The sequence below is a fragment of the Bufo bufo genome, chromosome 9 (genome assembly GCF_905171765.1).
Source record: "Bufo bufo chromosome 9, aBufBuf1.1, whole genome shotgun sequence".
NCBI lineage: Eukaryota > Metazoa > Chordata > Amphibia > Anura > Bufonidae > Bufo > Bufo bufo.
In genome coordinates this window covers 82,219,533-82,241,482 of record NC_053397.1, presented here as the reverse complement: position 1 = coordinate 82,241,482, position 21,950 = coordinate 82,219,533, and the positions used below count along the sequence as shown (strand labels likewise).

At 41.8% G+C, this 21,950-nt stretch overlaps 1 long non-coding RNA gene across 1 annotated transcript; it reads right to left on the bottom strand.

Moving 5' to 3' along the window:
• Positions 1–2,195: 2,195 nt before the first annotated feature.
• LOC120979583 lies at positions 2,196–5,493 on the bottom strand. The gene is made up of 3 exons (XR_005774325.1): positions 5,371–5,493; positions 3,131–3,135; positions 2,196–2,265 (listed from the first exon to the last, which is right to left on the bottom strand). It is a non-coding gene; the product is annotated as an uncharacterized LOC120979583 (long non-coding RNA).
• Between the last annotated feature and the right edge of the window lie 16,457 nt (positions 5,494–21,950).

Sequence of the window (21,950 nt, the reverse complement as noted above, 5' to 3'; positions counted from 1 at the left end):
GGATTAGGCTACATGGACACGACCGTATGTGCTTTGCGGTCCGCAAATTGCGGATCCGCCCAAAAAACGGATGACGTTCCGTATGGCATCCGTTTTTTTTGCGGATCCATTGTAATAATGCCTATCCTTGTCCGTAAACTAGAAAAAAATAGGACACATATTTTTTTTGCGGAGCAACGGAACGGACATACTGATGCGGACAGCACACGGTGTGCTGTCGGTGTTTTTTGCGGACCCATTAGAATGAATGGGTCCGCATCCTATCCGCAAATAAAACTGATCGGACACGGAAACAAAATGCGGTCGTGTGCATGAGGCCTTAGGTACACAGCTAAGAGGACAGTATCACATATGATTGGATTAGATACATAGCTTAGCAGACAATCAATAAATATTTTAAATGTCATGCAACAAAAACTTGCGGTATATACTGACACCCATTGTGTCTGAATTATATTATGTACATTTTTAACATGTAATGGAACTGTTAAAAGTATATAATAATGTGCTTGGTGTGCATTATTTTGAATGTAATAAATATAATTCTAGACTAGCACTGTATACTGACATTAAGTGTATTTAAATCATAGTATATGTCATATAGAATTGTAGTGAACAATGGCACAGGTCAAAATATATGGTAATCTTTGCAAAGTAAAAAAAGAGCATCTGTCAGAGGGATTTTATTAATGAATACAATATATCTCTTATATTATAAAAATGAGTTTCTGTCTATCTGTTTTTTATGTGCGACCAAACGACTAGAGCAACCTTCACCAAATTTAGCATACAGGTACATTAGGTGTCCGGGAAGGTTTTAGACTGGGTCTCGTTCCTGAGATATTCTTAAAATATGACCTGCATTAGGCAATACAAGCCTGCAAGTCTTTCTCTTCATATCCCAACTGCCATACACACGTCACATGTCACTTATCAGCCGATAGAAGCTCTCATGGCCCTTAGTCTCCACATACACACAGTTTTACTCCAGGTTTCCATAACAGCCCAGCCATTTTTCTTCCCTGCTGTAGGTCAGCTTTAGGCTACAGGACGCCAATAAGTCGCACGACACATAGGGCACAAATACGCTGCTATATGCATCCATCTTGGATGGATTTTTTGCGACTGTTGCGTCGCAGTCGTAGCATGTCGCATGTCGCAGTGCGACACCATAGCCTATTATTATAAAAATTGTTAAGACAAAATGTTGCGCGACACGTTGTCGTGTAGCCCTAGTATTAAAGGGGCAGGGCACTGTGGAGGTCACTGTTAAAGGGGTGGGCACTGTGGAGGTGACTGTTAAAGAGGCGGGCACTATGAAGGTCACTGTTAAAGGGGTAAGGCACTGTGGAGGTCACTGTAAAATGGGCAGGAAGGTCAAAGTTAAGCAGATGGGCTGCTGTGGAAGTCCCATTTTAAAGTGGGGGGGCACTGTCAGGTGGTCAGTGTTAAAGGTTGGGGAACTGTGGAGTTCACTGTTAAAGGGGCGGGCTGCTGTATAGGTCACTGTTATGGGGGATACTGTCAATATCTTTTAACAACATACACAAACATTAAATAAAATAGATGAAATATACCCATGCAAAGCGGGTACCTTCAGCTAGTCTCTTATATTATAAAAATAAGTTTCTGTCTGTCTGTCCCGACGTCTGTCTGTCTGTTCTTTATGCACGACCAAACGACTGGACCGATCTTCACCAAATTTGGCAAACAGGTACATCAGGTGCCCAGCATCTCTAGGACGTACCGTTCCTGAGATAGTCCCAAACAATGACCTGCATTAGCCAATAGAAGCCTACAATTATTTCACTCATATCCCAACTGCCATACATATGGTCACATGTCCCTTATCAGCCAATAGAAGCTTGCAGGCCCTTAGTCTCCACATATACACAGTTTTACTCCAGGTTTTCATAACAACCCAGCCATTTTTCTTCACTGCTGTATGTCAGCTTTAGGCTAGGGCTACACGACGACATGTGTCACGCGACAATAAGTCACACGACGCATAGGGCACAACTACACGGCAACATTGATGTTGCAAGACAAATTTTATAATGATAGTCTATGGTGTTGCATTGCGACATGCTATGACTGTCACAGAAAAATCAATCTTGGATGCAGTCGCAGCATGTCGCATGGCTAATAGAAAAGATCCAGCACCAAGGAAATGTAAAGCTGTGCGTTCCTTTATTACAGTGGTAAAATTCATGCAGCAAATCAACAACATCCAGTGACATCCAAAGCGTTTCAAACAAAACTGTTCTTAATCATGACTTGTTGGATTTATCTCCATAGCTGGGTTTATAAAGGAAATTTCTGTTTAGGTTCCTCCCCTAAATGGGGGGGGGGGGTGGAAAGAAAGGACGATCATGTGTGATCACTTATTCAGCTAATGGGGAGAAATCCACGGGATTCAGTTGACAGCATAAAAAAGCATACAAAAATTATCAAATAAAACCATGGTGATCATGTGATTAAAATAGAGAAAACATGCTACAAAGACTATGCAGATAAGTCAGCAAAAAGAGACTACCGATTAACCACTAAATATACCATATATGGTGGCGCTGGAGTCTGCTGACAAACCGCTTAGTCTGAATGCTGGCATATGCTGAAAACATATCATATACTATACAGGGCTGAGCCAGTCCACTTGGAGGTCCGTTTGAAATGAATATAATACAGCAAGGGCCTCATGTGTGTTTTAATAGATGCACATAAGCTCTTTCCTTAAATTCAAGCCAGCAGGGCTTCTGGTTTTCAAACGGATGATTCAAAAGGCTTCTCTTTGTAGAATAAGTCTTTTTAGGTTGCCTCCAAGAAAAGGGAGACAAACCCTCTCTATACCAAAAGCAGAAAAAAACTGTACACTTCTATTATGTTGGGTGATGAAGTGTTTGGCCGCACTGGATATATTTGTGTAAGAGCCATTTTATAATGTAGTTGAGATGTTCCATAATTCTTGTTTTGAATTTCCTTGTTGTGTTCCCCACATATAATATATCGTATTGTGTGCGTTTTATAAAATAAATGACCCCCATCGTATTACAGTCAATGTAAGATTTAATGGTAAAGCTTGTACTGTGGTCCGAGTCATGAAAGTTTTTTGTGGGTACTGCATAATTACATGTTCTACATGGGTTGCTGCCACATCGGCAAAATCCATCATATTTTAACCATGTTCTATGTTTGTTTTTTCTGGGGATTGATGTGAATAAAGAAGGAGAAAGGGAAGAAGCCAATGTGGGAGACCGTCTAGCAACCACTCTATATCCATCTTTTAACAAATCGTACAAGGCGTCATCTTCAAACAAAATAGAGATGCTATCAGAGACAGCCTGTTTAATAAGGTTGAATTGTTTACTGTAGGTAAGTACTAAAGTTGGTGTTCTTCTTTGGTTGATATTATTGTTATTGCTGAACCTTTTATTGCTGTGAATTAGTTTTGTCATTATTATTATGATTTTAGAAGAGGCGATCCCTATGAGTTTTATTGCGAGCTATATTTTCTGCTCTAATTAACATCCATGGTGGGTATGGCACAACAATATTACTACATTCAGTAGTATATGAGAAATTGTCACTACAATTTCTTCTTGCTCTAATGTACTCACCTACAGGTATGGCTTTAATAGTGTGGATCGGATGGTGACTATCCGCTCTGAGGATTGTATTCCCCGCAGTGGATTTGCGAAAGGTGGCAGTGTGTATGATCTGGTTGGGAACGCCTGTTACAGTCAAATCCAGAAAATTAATAGAAAGCTTGTGATGCAGACTGACAAAACTAAGGTGATAGGGGTTGTCATTTAAGTAGTCAATGAAGGAGGGTATGGCAGGCACAACGCTGCTCCAAATACCAGCCATACCACTCCATAGACATCATATAAGGGTTGTCCACGGTGTAAATGTATCGCTCCTCCCAATACGACATCAAATTCGCCAGCGAGGGGGAGAACTTGGCCCCCATGGACACACCCTGTATTTGCAAGAAAAATGTGTTGTCAAAAAAAAATACTTATGAGTTAACAGGAACTGTGTAACCTCCAAGATGTACATAATAGAATGATCATCCGTTTGAAAACCAGAAGCCCTGCTGGCTTGAATTTAAGGAAAGAGCTTATGTGCATCTATTAAAACACACATGAGGCCCTTGCTGTATTATATTCATTTCAAACGGACCTCCAAGTGGACTGGCTCAGCCCTGTATAGTATATGATATGTTTTCAGCATATGCCAGTATTCAGACTAAGCGGTTTGTCAGCAGACTCCAGCGCCACCATATATGGTATATTTAGTGGTTAATCGGTAGTCTCTTTTTGCTGACTTATCTGCATACCGTATATACTCGAGTATAAGACGAGTTTTTTGGCACATATTTTTGTGCTAAAAAAGCCCCCTCGTCTTATACTCGAGTCTAGGTCTGTATTATGGCAACTTACATTGCCATAATACAGACCATGACATGTTGGGGGCCGGAGAAGCTGTTACTTTGCAGCTGCTCCGGTCAGCTCCCAGCACGTCCGCGCGGCACCTCTGTTAAGCTCCCAGTAGGAGCGATTTGGCTGACCCGAAAATGCCGCGATTATATATGAAGGGGCCCCGCTCACATAACTGGCTTTGTGTGTAAAGTATTTTACTACTGTGTGAAACAATCTCTCTCCTATTGATAACAGGTCCAGCCTCTGTACTCACTTTCACGATGAATGCACTGCAGCGAGCGACCCGGCCGGCGCGTGACTGACGTCACATAGTAACGCTCCTGCTTCCTGAAGTGGGAGGAGCGTTACTAAGTGACGTCAGTCACGCGCCGGCCAGCTAGCTCACGCTCGCTGTAGTGCATTCATAGTGATAGTGAGTACAGAGGCGGCCATGTTATCAATAGGAGAGAGATTGTTTTACACACTAGTAAAATACTTTACACACAAAGCCAGTTATGTGCGCAGTTTAGGACACATGAGGGGACACATAGGGCCATGAGGGGGACCAGCATAAGATGCTATATGTACCCTAGTCTTATACTCGAGTCAATAATTTTACCCTTTTTTTGGGGTAAAATTAGGGGCCTCGGCTTATATTCGGGTTGGCTTATACTCGAGTATATACGGTAGTCTTTGTAGCATGTTTTCTCTATTTTAATCACATGATCACCATGGTTTTATTTGATAACTTTTGTATGGCTTTTGTATGTTTTTTTGTATGCTTTTTTATGCTGTCAACTGAATCCCGTGGATTTCTCCCATTAGCTGAATGAGTGATCACACATGATCGTCCTTTGTTTCCACCCCCCATTTAGGGAAGCAACCTAAACAGAAATTTCCTTTATAAACCCAGCTATGGAGATAAATCCCACAAGTCATAATTAAGAACAGTTTTGTTTGAAACGCGTTGACTTAACAGATGGATGTCACTGGATGTTGTTGATTTGCTGCATGAATTTTACCACTGTAATAAAGGAGCGCACAGCTTTACATTTCCTTGGTGCTGGATCTTTTCTATTAGCCAAGTTTCCCATGGTCTTACCTTTTCCACGCACCAGGAGTTCATTGTGACAGAAGGCCTTAAGCAGGTGAGCTGGAATCTATCTACTATTTTGTTCGCAGCATGTCGCAGTGCGACAACATAGCCTGTCATTATAAAAATTGTTGCGCGACATTGGTGAGACAAAATGTCACGTGACACATGTCGTCGTGAAGCCCTAACCTTAAAGGGGCAGGGCGCAGTGGAGGTCACTGTTAAGGGGGCAGGGGCCACTATTAAAGGGGTAGCTGCAGTGGAGGTCACTGTTAAAGGGGCAGGCACTGAGGAGGTTGTTAAAGATGCCCTCAATCGGGGCTGTTTAGGTTTGCTCTACTGCTTCAAATTAATAGTAACCTAAGGGTTTTACGTGCACGGAAGAAAATAACTATGACACACACCATGGAGTTAAAGCAAATTCTTGTTTATTACAGGAAGTACAGCAGTTTATATAGACATCAGAGAGGCATTGCTCCTGAGGCATGTGGCATTGTTACATTGGCTGAAATATGAAAATAAGAAAAGAGATAAGACTTGGCATCTGCGCAGCGTGCATTGTTTTACTAACTCTGGTATGTGAATATCTAGCTATAGCGGCCATCTTGTAATGGAGTCTGTACTAACAACAGAAAAGCATATATGACGCAGCAAGGAGGCGTGTTCTCTCCGGTAGGATGGAACCTTTGTGCTCTGGAGAAGATAAGGTGTTGTCTGAGAGCTAAAGTATCTGGGAGCTTAGCTGAATTCAAAGAATGTTGTCCACATCTCTATCATTCCCCCCTTGGACCTCATTCTTTCCCTAACAAAAGCCTAGCACATCTGTCCTCATGCTTCAAATCCTCTTCGCCAGCTTCCATGACAACCTAGCCTAGTGTATAGCCTTCCATGACACTGGACTTAGCATGGGAAAGTCAGATGTCAGTCCCTATGGTCAATGATCTCCAGGTGGCGTTGTAAGCAGGAAGGGGACCAACAGAGCTAACTGGCCTTTGTCTCCCATCCTTATGGAGGTCTTCCATGAGCATCTCCGGGGTAGCCTCAGCTATGACTTTGAGCAAAAACCTTCTAATGCAGTGGATGACACATCAAACAAACAACGCAAATAGAAAAAAGGGTATCCGCTCACCTCTGTTCTCTCAGGATAGGTGCTCCAAACCAAATATTGAGTCACCCCTGAAAAGTGAATATATATAGTAGAAAAGTATGGAATGGGCACTCATATATGGAATTATAGGACACTTTATTCATAAAACATGTAATACAATAAAATCACAATATAATGAAACAGTCAAAACACAATATGCTTGTTGTCACTGTTTGAGAAATACTTTGTAAAGAAAAAAACGTTTGGGCAGAGGCTGGTGGCTCCAAATTTTTTCTCTGATATTCCCCAACGTGGGCCTGTTAGGTCCTGGGTATTGGATACACGCTATTGATTTTGGAGAAAAAAAGGGGGGCGTGGACAGCCTCCGCTTACTTGGGTAAGATTTCTTCTACAAACTTAATATAATAATGACATACACCAATTCTATAAAAACGCACCAATTATAAAAAATAATGACAAAATTTGGTCCTATATTTGATAAAAAATCGCACCGTTATGATGATAAGTCACTGGACATTAAAGCTGTCCTATGTCAGTACAAAGTATATCCGGGGATAAGTATTCAAGGAGCGCTCCACATATTTGATACTTTTCAAGCACTTAATATTTTCTGTGAACTGTATCTATTTTCTATTAAACCAGCTATATGCTGTTGCAATTTGTTGAAGTTCAATTGCTGACGGAAAAAAGACTTTAGTAGATAGCTGATACAGTTCGTTCACTTTACCTACTAGTATCTCAATGCAGCGTCTCCTGGTATTTTACCCACTCATGTGGGCTTACCTTCACCTGCGCCGCTGGTCTGGTGGGGACTTGCTGATGAGTTTTTGCTCCTCACATTGGACTAAGATTCAAGATCACCTGTGAGAGACACGTGGGACGCGAACAGCTCCATAGCCGGGACGCTGGCTCATAGAACGGAGCAAAGACTCATCAGCAAGTCCCCACCAGACCAGCGGCGCAGGTGAAGGTAAGCCCACATGAGTGGGTAAAATACCAGGAGACGCTGCATTGAGATACTAGTAGGTAAAGTGAACGAACTGTATCAGCTATCTACTAAAGTCTTTTTTCCGTCAGCAATTGAGCTTCAACAAAATGCAACAGCATATAGCTGGTTTAATAGGAAATAGATACAGTTCACAGAAAATATTAAGTGCTTGAAAAGTATCAAATATGTGGAGCGCTCCTTGAATACTTATCCCCGGATATACTTTGTACTGACATAGGACAGCTTTAATGTCCAGTGACTTATCATCATAACAGTGCGATTTTTTATCAAATATAGGACCAAATTTTGTCATTATTTTTTATAATTGGTGCGTTTTTATAGAATTGGTGTATGTCATTATTATATGAAGTTTGTAGAAGAAATCTTACCCAAGTAAGCGGAGGCTGTCCACGCCCCCCTTTTTTTCTCCAAAATCAATAGCATGTATCCAATACCCAGGACCTAACAGGCCCACGTTGGGGAATATCAGAGAGAAAATTTGGAGCCACCAGTCTCTGCCCAAACGTTTTTTTATTTACAAAGTATTTCTTAAACAGTGAGAACAAGCATATTGTGTTTTGATAGATTGTTTTATTATATTGTGATTTTATTGTATTACATGTTTTATGAATAAAGTGTCCTATAATTCCAAATATGAGTGCCCATTCCATACTTTTCTACTAAATAACACAAATAGCCGAATTAAAGATAAAATTCAGGAATAGGAGGTAAGTCCTTTTAGGGCATTCATGACCTGGTCATTGATTAGTGTGAACATAAGAACTATCAATACTCGGAGTCTTTGGGCTATACTGTTAATAGGTCACTGGGCTTGAAGTATCGGACTGCAACAACTTTGTTCTTCCTTTTGCACACCTCTTCCCCAGCCCAGAAACCTATTTCTACTATCTCAATAAGAATCCATATTCTTTTAGTCAGGATCAGCAGTCACACAAGGGGGAACAAGAAACATCCTTTCAAGTCTCTCGCCTCAATGCTTTCTTGAAATGACTCGAATTAGGCTTTCCTTCAAGCCTCACTGATGTGCTTGTGGTCAACAACACTTGGAATGGACCATCAAACCAGGACAGGACTGGTATTTGAGGACAGGACTTTTATAACGTCTCTTTTTTTCCACCACCCAATCTATACTGTTTAGTCAGTGGCCAGTGGCCAGATGCTTTATCAACATCTGGAAGTGAAGCAAAAACTCGAGAATGTATTTTAGTCAAACGCTTGTGCAAACTGATCACATAATCTGTCAGAAAACCATGTTGCATCTGGAGCCACTGTGGGAAATACAATCCTGTCCTAGGGCCGGACCCACAAAGGACCTTATAGGGACTAAGGCCTGTCTCACGGTTAGGGGTATACAGGGGCGGACTGAGAACCCTCAGGGCCCCCGGGCAAAATAAATCAAGGGCCCCCTTACAGGCCCCACCCATGTTCTGCTGCAAGCCCCACCCTTGTCCTGCCTCCATGCCCCGCCTCCAGCCACACCCTACACAATCTTTAATAAGATTTCAAAGTTAAAGCGACACAAAAGGCACCCAGACCATTTCAGCTCATTGAAGTGGTCTGGGTACAGTGTCCTTTTTGCAAATCGAGCTGCAATGTTCTAGAGAAACTGCATTGTTTACGTTCCAGCAATAAGTCGGCCTCTAGTGGCTGGCAGCCACCTGAGGGCTTCCTGGATTAAAACAGACCTTTGGTTCAATGCTTTCGTATGGGGTGATCTAATCTCAGCGTCCATTAGTGAGCCTCTGTTAGAAACAGTCCCCTCCACCTTGTACTTGTTCCACTGATCTGCTACTTGCGGGCTACATGGGCATGAGTTCAGTCACTTCGGCGCGTGATCCCGCGAGACCCGTGACCTACAGCGGCGGGTCTCGCGGGATAACGCACTGCAGGACGGGATTGCGCACCGAAGTGACTAAACTCATGCCCGCGCAGCCCACAAGTAGCGGGACAATTACAAGAGGGGTGGGGAATAGCCAAATTAAAAAATATTTTGAACCAAAAGGTGTGCTTTTGGTGGGTTTTGAACTAATGGTGGTCTGTGGATGGCACTGTTGTGGGGGCTCTGTGGATGGCACGGTTGTGGGGGCTCTGTGGATGGCACTGTCGTAGAGGCTCTGTGGATGGCACTGTCGTGGGGGCTCTGTGGGTCGCACTGTCGTGGGGGCTCTTTGGATGGCACTGTCGTGGGGGCTCTGTGGATGGCACTGTTGTGGGGGCTCTGTGGATGGCACTGTCGTGGGGGCTCTGTGGATGGCACTGTCGTGGGGGCTCTGTGGATGGCACTGTTGTGGGGGCTCTGTGGATGGCACTGTTGTGGGGGCTCTGTGGATGACACTGTCGTGGGGGCTCTGTGGATGGCACTGTTGTGGGGGCTCTGTGGATGGCACTGTGGGTGACACATATATGCTATATATGCTATATATGTGTCATCCACAGATCCCCCCATAACAGTGTCCCTGTGAGTGAATGACCCCCAATACAGGGTCTGGGGGCCGGCATCTGGTGTTGTAATGGCAGCGGGGCCCGGTGCACTCACTGTATTCTATTACACCGGGCCCCGCTCATTGTAATACTAATTTTCATATGTGAACAAGAACAAGAACAAGAGAAATCCTCTGCGATCCTCTCCCTCTCTGTACTCACAAACTCAGTAACAGGCAGGCCGGGCGGCAGCGCAACTCACTGACGTCACGCGCCTGCTCCTCCCACTTTATGAATGAAGCAGGCGCAGCAGGCGCGTGATGTCAGTGAGTTACGCTGCCGCCCGGCCTGCCAGGCTGTTACTGAGTTTGTGAGTACATAGAGGAAGAGGATCGCAGAGGATTTCTCTTCTTGTTCACATATGAAAATTAGTATTACAGTGAGCGGGGCCCGGTGCGATAGAATACAGTGAGTGCCCCGGGCCCTGCTGCCATTAACACCATTACCAGGCCAGCATACAGTGAGTGTGGTGGGCCCCCATGCCGGCCGGGCCCTCGGACCATGTCCAAAGTGCCCGACCGGTCAGTCCGCCCCTGGGGGTATACCTCACTGAAAATACGGCTACCAGCAGGCGTTCATGGCTTACCAGTCTCTGCCATGGCTTTATTAATCTTTATCTTTAGTGTCCCGTTCAGTTCCTTTATTTTTTTTATTTTTTTATACCGCTGCTTTGTGGATGGTACGAAGCATGTAAGGCCTGTTCTATACCCAAAACCTTCATTATCTTCTGCATCACTTCACCTGTGAAGTGAACACCCGTGTCACTTTCAATGGTCTCAGGTACCCCATACCTGCATACAACTTCGGCCATAATCTTCTTTGCTGTGGTCTTAGCTACTGGGTATGCTTCTGTCCATCCTGAGAACAAGTCATCACACACCAATACATACTCATACATGCCCACCATGGGTAGTTAAGGGTAGTCTGCAAGTGTTGAAACAGATACAAAGAGCAAGACGTGTGTTTCTGAGGTACCTTAACCACCTTGTCTCATGTTGTTCTGGGCAAAAATCATACATCCTTGAGTATATCTAACTGCTACAGTGCTGAACCCTGGGGTGCACCATGTACTAAATCACACAAAGCAGCTTCTGACTGGTGCGTCACCCCATAGGTTGCCTGTGACATCGTGGATTAGAGGGACCTGGGAAGGCATCCTTTCCCTTGGAACTGTGTTAGGCCTTCCTCATTCGCAGTCCCCCCTTTTTTACATCCACTGGTCCCTTTCCTCCTTCCCCACCTGGTTCTGTAAGGTCTTAAGAACTTCCAGTGAGATAGGAGGAGTTTTTTCAGGGACCTCAGCTGTGGCCACTTAAGGCAGGGGTCTGCCTAGGCAATTTGGCAGCCATGTTTGCTGCCTGATCTGCATTAGCTTTTCCCTTTGCTTCCTCTAAATCTGTTTTACAGTAACCTTTGTTTTTATTACTGCCACTCAAGTTGGCGACATGAGGGCTTCTATAAGAGACCTCACTGCTTCCCCATTTTGATGGGTTTACCTGAAGCGGTCAGGAAGTCTCTGGCTTTCCAAATGGGCCCATAGTTATGGGCTGTACCTGGTATCAGCGTAAATGTTGGCTGCTTTTCCATCTGCATATCTGCAAGCCATCTCCAGAGCCCTTAGCTCTGCTTCTTGGGCAGACATGTGTGGTGGTAAGGACTCTGCTTTTTAGTGTCATGTTTAATCACCACTGCCCAACCTGTGTAATAACTGCCATCCTGGCCATACCTCAATCCATCCACAAAGAGCACATGATCTGGATTATCTAATAGCTGATTTACCAAATCCCGCTGTCCCTTGTGACATTTATCTGCAAACAGTCATGAGCCTCTTCCTCTGGATCTGGAAGTCTGGAAGAAAAGTTTAAGTGCCCTAACTCTTCCCTCCCCCCTTGCTCCAGAGGCAACAGGGTGGCTGGATCCAAAATATTACAACTTTGAACACTTCAGATGTCATATGAATACCCTTTGCCAATGAAAAAACACATTACATTAATCAAATAATGTGGATGATCATACATCAACACAATAATATCCCTGATAAGCACAATATTTTGATGAATAGATTGATGGAAAAAGTTACAATAGCTGGAATTCTGTGATAGAGAAACAATTCTATAAAAATAATATTATCTAGAATGGTCCTATATATTAGTAATTAGGGCAAATAATCAACACGATGAATCCATGATAGTACATAAAACAGCAGACAAATTAGGAAAAAAGGTTTCCGGAGACAATAAAGGTCCTCTTTTAGCTCTTCTTTATTGGTAAATGCATAAAACCGACACAGTCACTGAGTCCACGGCATGGTCGCTGACGCGTTTCGGGTAAGTACCCTTACCCGAAACGCGTCAGCGACCATGCCGTGGACTCAGTGACTGTGTCGGTTTTATGCATTTACCAATAAAGAAGAGCTAAAAGAGGACCTTTATTGTCTCCGGAAACCTTTTTTCCTAATTTGTCTGCTGCCTGCTACGGGAACACTCCCCCAGGGCCTCTGGAGCCGGGTTCACATACCACACCAGGAAGGTGAGCTGGATTAAAAGTTTTTCTCTAAGTACATAAAACACTTGATCTATAAGCTTCAGGAAATAAGTTTGTGATACGTTATGATCGTCTGTAACAGTGTCAATTGTGAGAAGCCAAGAAAGGTAATACAATCTAGAACGAAAGTCCATGACATGATCCTATGTGTTAGTAGTAGGTTAAGAAATCAACACAATAAACATATGGTCGGGATCAGTTATTAACTGTTAATTTAGTAACTTTTAAGTGTACTAAAACACATATATATACCGTTGAGAAACATACATTTGTGTACTAGTCATTGTCTTTCTCTTGACTTTTTGAGAAATTTGGACTGAATTCCTAAGCTGAGCCGGATGGGCAGATGCCTTTTCTAAGCCCTATAAAACTATGTGAGAACCAATTCGCTTATGCTTAGTCAGGATGAATATGAACATTCAAATCAGCAAGCAGAAATATACCGTGTTCAGTCCGAACCAGACTGTGGCCTTCTTCCGGCACATAAGGAATTAGCAGAGTTAAACCACACACTTAAGTTATCATATCTAACTCTGCAGGCAACAAAAAGGTTCTTGGGTTGTACTTTCATGAGGATAGACGTAATATGACTGTCACTTTGTGGTTCAGGACTATCTCAGAACCTTTATCAAGCATGGCTTGTGCAACTGCTGCAGCTCTGATGGAGAAAGGGGCACCTCTGGCCACAGGGTCAAGTCTGGCTGAATAATATGCCACAGGGCGTTGTTGTTGCTGGCCATGCAGTTGGGTGAGGACAGCTGAGGCATGGCCATTCACTTCTGTATAATACAATCTAAATGTGGTAATCTGATAGGTCCAGTGTGGGGAGAACAACTAGTCATCTTTAGGCATTAAAGGCATCTACCACCTCATCTGTAAGGTGGAAAGGACTAAAAGACAAATAATTATAACGAAAATTGCATCAAATGTGCGTATCCATGGTCTGCAATAAGAAACAGGGCCTAAAAATGATGTCCTCAGTGCATTCATGTTTCTGGGCAAAGGGATGTCCTCCACAGTCTTCTTACATTCAGGGATGAGATGTTTCACCCCAGGAAGGCATCAGTAATGCAACAAAACAGAATTTTTTCTATTTGTTCTCTCACTTGCAGCCATGTTGTAAAAAAGGACAAGAGTGACATGGTTGCAGTACACATACTAGGTGAGTTCTAGGCTCCCTGCGGCAGCACCACCCAGGTTTACTGTTTACCCTCATGTGTGAAGGCAAACAAATACCAACTGTCTGGATGTTGTGGTACTCAAAAGAAAACGTTTGTCAAATCAATCACAGTGGAGTGGGTAGGGGTAGTGGGAACCTGAGCCAACAAGGTGTGTATTGGGCACAATGGGGCTGTAACAAATTGCGGCTTTATTGACAGCACGTAGGTCACGTACCATCTGGTATCGGGTTAGTTTGCCCTTCTCACTTTTCTTTTCACAGGGTGCAAAAGAGTGTTAGAAGGGGATACAATCTCCTTGATAACCCCTTTTTCAAAAAGTCTTGGACTGTTTGAGATATGGCATCTGACTGTGCCATACTCAAGAGATACTGCATCTTCCTGGGAAGTGGGGCACAAGGTTTCATCACCACATCCACAGGAAAAACTGGGAGCTTGCCAACATCTATGGTCCAATAGCCCACAGATGCCCCAACATTGCCGCAAGCAGGGCTTCCTTCTAATCTTCCAGGAGAACTGACAAAAAGATGGACCAGGGAGTTTTATCACTAACGGCTAATAAACAAAATTCCTGGACATTGAGGGCACCTGTGAGTTTCACAGTGACATCCTCCTGGTATGAGATGGTGGCACGTACTTTGCAAGCAAGTCTGTACCCAGGAGGCAACAGGGGACGTTACCACTGACCAGCAACTGGGCAAGCACTTCTTAGTGTTGAGCGGGAAGTGCCATATTCGGTTTTGCGATATTTCGCGAATATTCGCTTGAATATTCGTCTTATATTCGTCAAAATTGAATATTCGTCATTATTGTATTTATCGCGATTAATATGTGATTTAATCATTCGCATAGAATTAGAAGTTCTAAATTATAACTTCTAATTGCCTTATAACTTAATAATAAGGCAACTTTCCTATTCTTTAATCTTGGAGATCTAGATTTAACACGAATATAGCGATATATATTCTATGTCTTTGTTAATAAAAGAATCAATATAGCGAAGTATTCTTTATTCTACATGAACGAAGATAGCGAAGTATTCTACATGTACGAAGATAGCAAAGTATTCTACATCAACGAAAATAGCGAAGTATTCTACATCAACGAAGATAGCGAAGTATTCTACATCAACGAAGATAGCGAAGTATTCTACATCAACGAAGATAGCGAAGTATTCTACATCAACGAAGATAGCGAAGTATTCTACATCTTCCTCAATTTAAGTTATTATCGCATTACGCGATAATGACAACTACGGAATTATCGAGTAAAGCGATATATCTTCCTATGTTGTCCCAATACAGCATTGAAATCCTCCACAAAAGTTAGCATAACACCGTATTAAAGTTACTATCGCATTACGCGATAATGACAACTACGTCATTATCGAGTAAGGCGATTTATCTCCCTATGTTTAATGCTCCACAAAAGTAACTTAGCATAGTTAATAGTGCATTATAAAAGTTGGATTCGCAATGCGGTTAATAATAGCAAATATTATCGCATTGCGATTACAACTTAGGCTATTTTGATAATGGTGGTATTGGGAGAATTAACGGTCGGATATAACGAATATAGTACTATTTCTAAGAATAGTGGATTATAAAAGTTGGATTCGCAATGCGGTTAATAATAATAGCAAATATTATCGCATTGCGATTACAAATTAGCACTGATAGATTCCATATTCGCTAACTTCGTTAATTCTAGCAAGCTGACCCATTCCATTAGAGACCCAGCAGCAGCTACAAGTTAAAATCGCAATGCGATTAATATAACTTGAATTAATCGCATTGCGATTTCAACTTAGACCTGGTTTACTAAATTACTTTAAATTAGCGAGGATGACGAATATATTTATTAGTCAAAACAAAATATTCTCCATCTTCGCTAATTCAAGAAAGCCAACCATTGTAAACCAGGTACAAGTTAAAATCGTTATGCGATTTATTCAAGTTATATTATTCGCATTGCGATTGCAACTTGATTCTCACATCTGACAGTACATTCTAGCATGGAGGCGTTCCCATGGTGATGGGGACGCTCCATGCACACGGGAAGTAGATAGAGGCGGCAACGGGCACTGACCACTGACTTGAGCGGGCAGGGAGCAAGGAATCCTCTCTTAAAAGTACTGCTTTTGGACAAAGCTAGGGTAACAATAAAAAAAAAAAAAAATATATATATATATATATATATATATATTCGAAATAACGAATATATAGCACTATATTCGAAATATTCGCGAATTAGCGAAGTGCTGATATTCGCTTAAAAATTTCGATATTCGAATATTCGCGCTCAACACTAGCACTTCTTGGGTAAGGGCAAATCTAACACAGATGGGTTCTGTTAAAAAGGGGAGTGTACTACTTTCCCATCCACTTCTACCCAAGGACTGGTGTTCTTGGAGATTAAGTCATGGGAGGCCATATTTTCTGTGCAGAATTGTCTTGGCTGCTCCAGTATCAATAAAAAACGGGACTACTTCTTCATCGCCCAGAGTGAGGGATATCATTGGGACCGGACTTGAATCTGCTAAATGTTTAAAAGCACAGCTGATACTGCCTGTTTTCTAATCTTGGTCTAACTTTCCCCCCTCACCTGTGTCATCCTAATGACAAAAACATGGGTGTCTGTGGGGATGGACAGTGATCCAGGCAACACAGAATATGATCCTCTCGTGTGCTGTGGACGAGGAGTGCCACACACAGCACAACTCTCTCTCTCACCTGGGTTCTGGGTCCCGCAGACTCTGCAGGTCCATCTCCCAGGACCATTATAGGGTGGCAGACTTACTTTTTCCTTTTTCTGTTGGGGAGGTGGTTTAACATTATCCTGATAACATTCACAACCCGATTTTGTCTGCCTCTCTACACCTCCTTCTCTATACACTTGACTCTCGCAGGAAGACTTCTGTCTGTTCTGTTAGCTTGTTATCTTTCAGCCACCCTTTATTTCCCTACATGCTTTTTCTCACTACTACTCTTAGTTTACAATCGGAGATGGTGGGGGGCATGTTTACACCTTTCATTAGCTTGCTGATATTTTTCACTGCCTGTTTGCATTCTTTAATAATTCTGCAGTATCTTATCTCAAGCATTTTTCAGCATCATATGAAAGACAGAAAAAAAACGGAATCTGTCCAGGCTTAAAGCTACAGTTTACCACAGTTGAGACCATCTCCATCACAATCCCCTCCTTTTGCGGTTCTCGCAAATGGGCAGGAGGGGGACTTCACTTGACTTTACTTGAAAAACAGAAACATAGAAGTTAAAACATTTCATCTGAATAAACAATTAAACAATACTACCGGTATTCTAAACTGAGGTATTCAAAACTGATTTTACAAATTTTGTTAACCCTTTAGGTGTTACACAAGAATTAATGGAAAATAGAGATACAATTTCAAAATTTCACTTTTTTGGCAGATTTTCCATTTTAATAATTTTTTTTTCAATTACAAAGCAAGGGTTAACAGCCAAACCAAACTCAATATTTATGGCTCTGATTCTGTAGTTTACAGAAACACCCCATATGTAGTCGTAAACCACTATACGGGCACACGGCAGGGCGCAGAAGGAAAGGAATGCCATACAGTTTTTGGAAGGCAGGTTTTGCTGGACTGTTTTTTTTTACACCTTGTTCCATTTGAAGCCCCCCTGACGCACTTCTAGAGTAGAAAATCCATAAAAGCAAGGGTTAACAGCCAAATAGAACTTAATATTTATGGCCCTGATTCTGTAGTTTACAGAAACACCCCATATGTGGTCGTAAACTACTGTACGGGCACACGGCAGGGCTCAGAAGGAAAGGAATGCCATATGGTTTTTGGAAGGCAGATTTTGCTGGCCTGTTTTTTTTTTACACCATGTCCCATTTGAAGCCCCCCTGATGCACCCCTAGAGTAGAAACTCCAAAAAAGTGACCCAATTTTAGAAACTACGGGATAGGGTGGAAGTTTTGTTGGTACTAGTTTAGGGTACATATGATTTTTGGTTGCTCTATATTTCACTTTTTGTGAGGCAAGATAACAAGAAATAGCTGTTTTGGCACCGTTTTTATTTTTTGTTATTTGCAACATTAATCTGAAAGGTTAGGTCATGTAGTATTTTTATAAACCAGGTAGTCATGCACGCGGCGATACCTAATATGTATACTTTTTTTTTATTTATGTAAGTTTTACACAATGATTTCATTTTTGAAGCAAAAAAAATCATGTTTTAGTGTTTTCATAGTCTGAGAGCCATAATTTTTTCAGTTTTTGGGTGATTACCTTGGGTAAGGTATGATTTTTGCGGGATGAGGTGACGGTTTTATTGGCACTATTTTTGGGTGCGTGTGACTTTTTGATCGCTTTCTCTTACACATTTTGTGATTTAAGGTGACAAAAAATGGTTTATTTAGCACAGTTTTTATTTAAATTTTTTTACTGTGTTCATCTGAGGGGTTAGGTCATGTGATATTTTTATAGAGCCGGTCAATTCGGACGCGGAGATACCTAATATGTATACTTTTCTTTTATTTATGTAAGTTTTACACAATAATATCATTTTTTTTTTTGATTGTCTCAGGTAGGGGCTCATTTTTTGCGGGATGAGGTGACGGTTAGATTGGTACTATTTTGGTGGGCAAACGCCTTTTTGATCGCGTGCTGTTGTAATTTTTGTGATGTAAGGTGACAAAAAAATTGTTTATTTAGCACAGTTTTTTTTTTTTTTTTTTTTATGGTGTTAATCTGAGGGGTTAGGTCATGTGATATGTTTATAGAGCCGGTCGATACGGACGCGGCAATACCTAATATGTATACTTTATTTTTTTTCCCTTTTTTTTACTAATTTTTTTTTACTTTGTTTGGGGAAAATGACGTTTTTGTTTATTTTTACTTGAAACTTAAAATTTTTTGGGGGAAAAACTTTATTTTTTCAACTTTTTTATTCACTTAATTTTTTGTCCCACTTTGGTACTTCCACTTTTGGGGATCTAATCCTTTACAATGCATTCCAATACTTCTGTATTGGAATGCATTGGCTGTATGAGTAATACTGTGTGTATTACTCATACAGCTTCCGGGGCCTGTGAGATCCAGGGGGCTGGATCTCACTGGCTCGTCACCGGAAGGCAGCGCGATGCCTTCCTTAGACATCGCGCTGCCTTCCATTCCATCGGGTCCCTTCTACAGCCGCATGGGGACCCGATGGCACCGCCACACGCCACCAATGCAATAGGTAAAAGCCGCAAAACGCAGGTCTGAATTGACCTGCGGTTTGCGGCGATTGCCGACATGGGGGGGTCACGGGACCCCCCCGGGCATTTAGCCGAAGTGCCTGCCCTGCTGCTGCGCGGCGGTGATCAGAAATACACAGGATGTACAGGTACGCCCTGTGTCCTTAAGTACCAGTAAGAGGTTAAAGCTGACAGTCTGCAGTTAAAGCACATCGTGTTTGTTTCATTTCAAATCCATTGTGGTGGTGTATAGAGCCAAACATTTTAGAATTGTGTCTATGTCCCAATATTTATGGACCTGACTGAATATATATATATTCTTGGGTAAAAAGTGAAAAAATATTTATTCAACACATGTTGATACAGGCAACGTTTCAGCTCTCTCACAGAGCCATTATCAAGCCAAGCTCGGTGAGAGAGCTGAAACGTTTCCTGTATCAACATGTATTGAATAAAAAAAAAATCACTTTTTATCCAAGGAGTGCTGCGTTACATTTATTTGGATTATATATATATATATATATATTTCAACAATTAGTTATATGAATGAATAAATCAATAAGAGGTTTAATAAATTAATGAAAAAAAATATAAATAAACTCATCGATTAGAAAAAATAAAATAAAATTGTTCGCCAAAAAAATACATAAAGAAATTCAACAATAGAGAAATATATAAAGAAAGTCATCAATAAATAAATACATTTATAAAAACATGCATCCATAAATAAATAAATACATAAATAAATTCTTGAATAAATACATAAATAAATTCAATACAGAAATATATAAATAAAGCTATAAATTAATATATTTTAAAAATCATCAATAAATAAATAAATATATAAATAAATTCATCAAGAAATATATACAGAAGTTAAAAAACAATAAAGTTTGGGAGGGAGAGCCAAGGAGAGGGATTGACAAGGGACCCGTCAGTGCCCGGAATCGGCGGCCAAGAAGTTGCTGCCGATCCAGGACTCGTTCATTTTGATAAATGTCAGTTTGTCTACGGAGTCAGTGGACAGACAGGTCCACTTGTCGGTGACCACCCCACCTGCCGCACATGTCTGCTCAGACAGTACGCTGGGCGCATACTGAGCGAGCTTATGGCAGGTGTCCAGCCTGGCAACCCAGTACTCCATGGGGTCGTCGGTGCTCATGCTGTCGGAAGCACCAATGGAACCCATGTAGTCAGCCACCATGTGGGTCAGCCGCTGGTTGTGACTGTTGCTGCTGCTGCTACTGCATCACCCAGACTGGTAGAACAACATCATAGAAACATAGAAACATAGAAACATAGAATGTGTCGGCAGATAAGAACCATTTGGCCCATCTAGTCTGCCCAATATACTGAATACTATGGATAGCCCCCGGCCCTATCTTATATGAAGGATGGCCTTATGCCTATCCCATGCATGCTTAAACCCCTTCACTGTATTTGCAGCTACCACTTCTGCAGGAAGGCTATTCCATGCATCCACTGCTCTCTCAGTAAAGTAATACTTCCTTATATTACTTTTAAACCTTTGCCCCTCTAATTTAAAACTGTGTCCTCTTGTGGTAGTTTTTCTTCTTTTAAATATGCTCTCTTCCTTTACCGAGTTGATTCCCTTTATGTATTTAAAAGTTTCTATCATATCCCCTCTGTCTCTTCTTTCTTCCAAGCTATACATATTAAGGTCCTTTAACCTTTCCTGGTAAGTTTTATCCTGCAATCCATGTACTAGTTTAGTAGCTCTTCTCTGAACTCTCTCTAGAGTATCTATATCCCTCTGGAGATATGGCCTCCAGTACTGCGCACAATACTCCAAGTGAGGTCTCACCAGTGTTCTGTACAGCGGCATAAGCACTTCACTCTTTCTACTGCTTATACCTCTCCCTATACATCCAAGCATTCTGCTGGCATTTCGTGCTGCTCTATTACATTGTCTTCCCACCTTTAAGTCTTCTGAAATAATTACTCCTAAATCCCTTTCCTCAGAAACTGAGGTCAGGACTGTGTCAAATATTCTATATTCTGCCCTTGGGTTTTTACGCCCCAGGTGCATTATCTTGCACTTATCCACATTAAATTTCAGTTTCCAGAGTTCTGACCATTCTTCGAGTTTTCCTAAATCCTTTTCCATTTGGCGTTTCCCTCCAGGAACATCAACCCTGTTACATATCTTTGTGTCATCAGCAAAAAGACAAACCTTACCAGCGAGGCCTTTTGCAATATCACTTATGAAGATATTAAACAAAATCGGTCCCAGTACAGATCCCTGTGGAACCCCACTGGTAACATTACCTTGTTTTGAATGTTCTCCATTGACTACAACCCTCTGTTGTCTGTCACTCAGCCACTGCCTAATCCACTCAACAATATGGGAGTCCATGCTCAATGACTGCAGTTTATTGATAAGTCTTCTATGTGGGACAGTGTCAAAAGCCTTACTAAAATCTAGATATGCGATGTCTACTGCACCTCCACCGTCTATTATTTTATTCACCCAGTCAAAAAAATCTATAAGATTTGTTTGACATGATCTCCCTGAAGTAAACCCATGTTGTTTTTCATCTTGCAATCCATGGGATTTTAGATGTTCCACAATCCTATCCTTTAATAGGGTTTCCATTAATTTGCCTACTATTGATGTAAGACTCACTGGTCTATAGTTGCTCGATTCCTCCCTACTACCTTTCTTGTGAATGGGCACGACATTTGCCAATTTCCAATCTTCCGGGACGACTCCTGTTACTAATGATTGGTTAAATAAATCTGTTAACGGTTTTGCCAGCTCACCACTAAGCTCTTTTAATAATTTTGGGTGTATCTCATCAGGCCCCTGTGACTTATCTGTCTTCACCTTAGACAGCAAACTTAGAACATCTTCCTCTGTAAAGATACA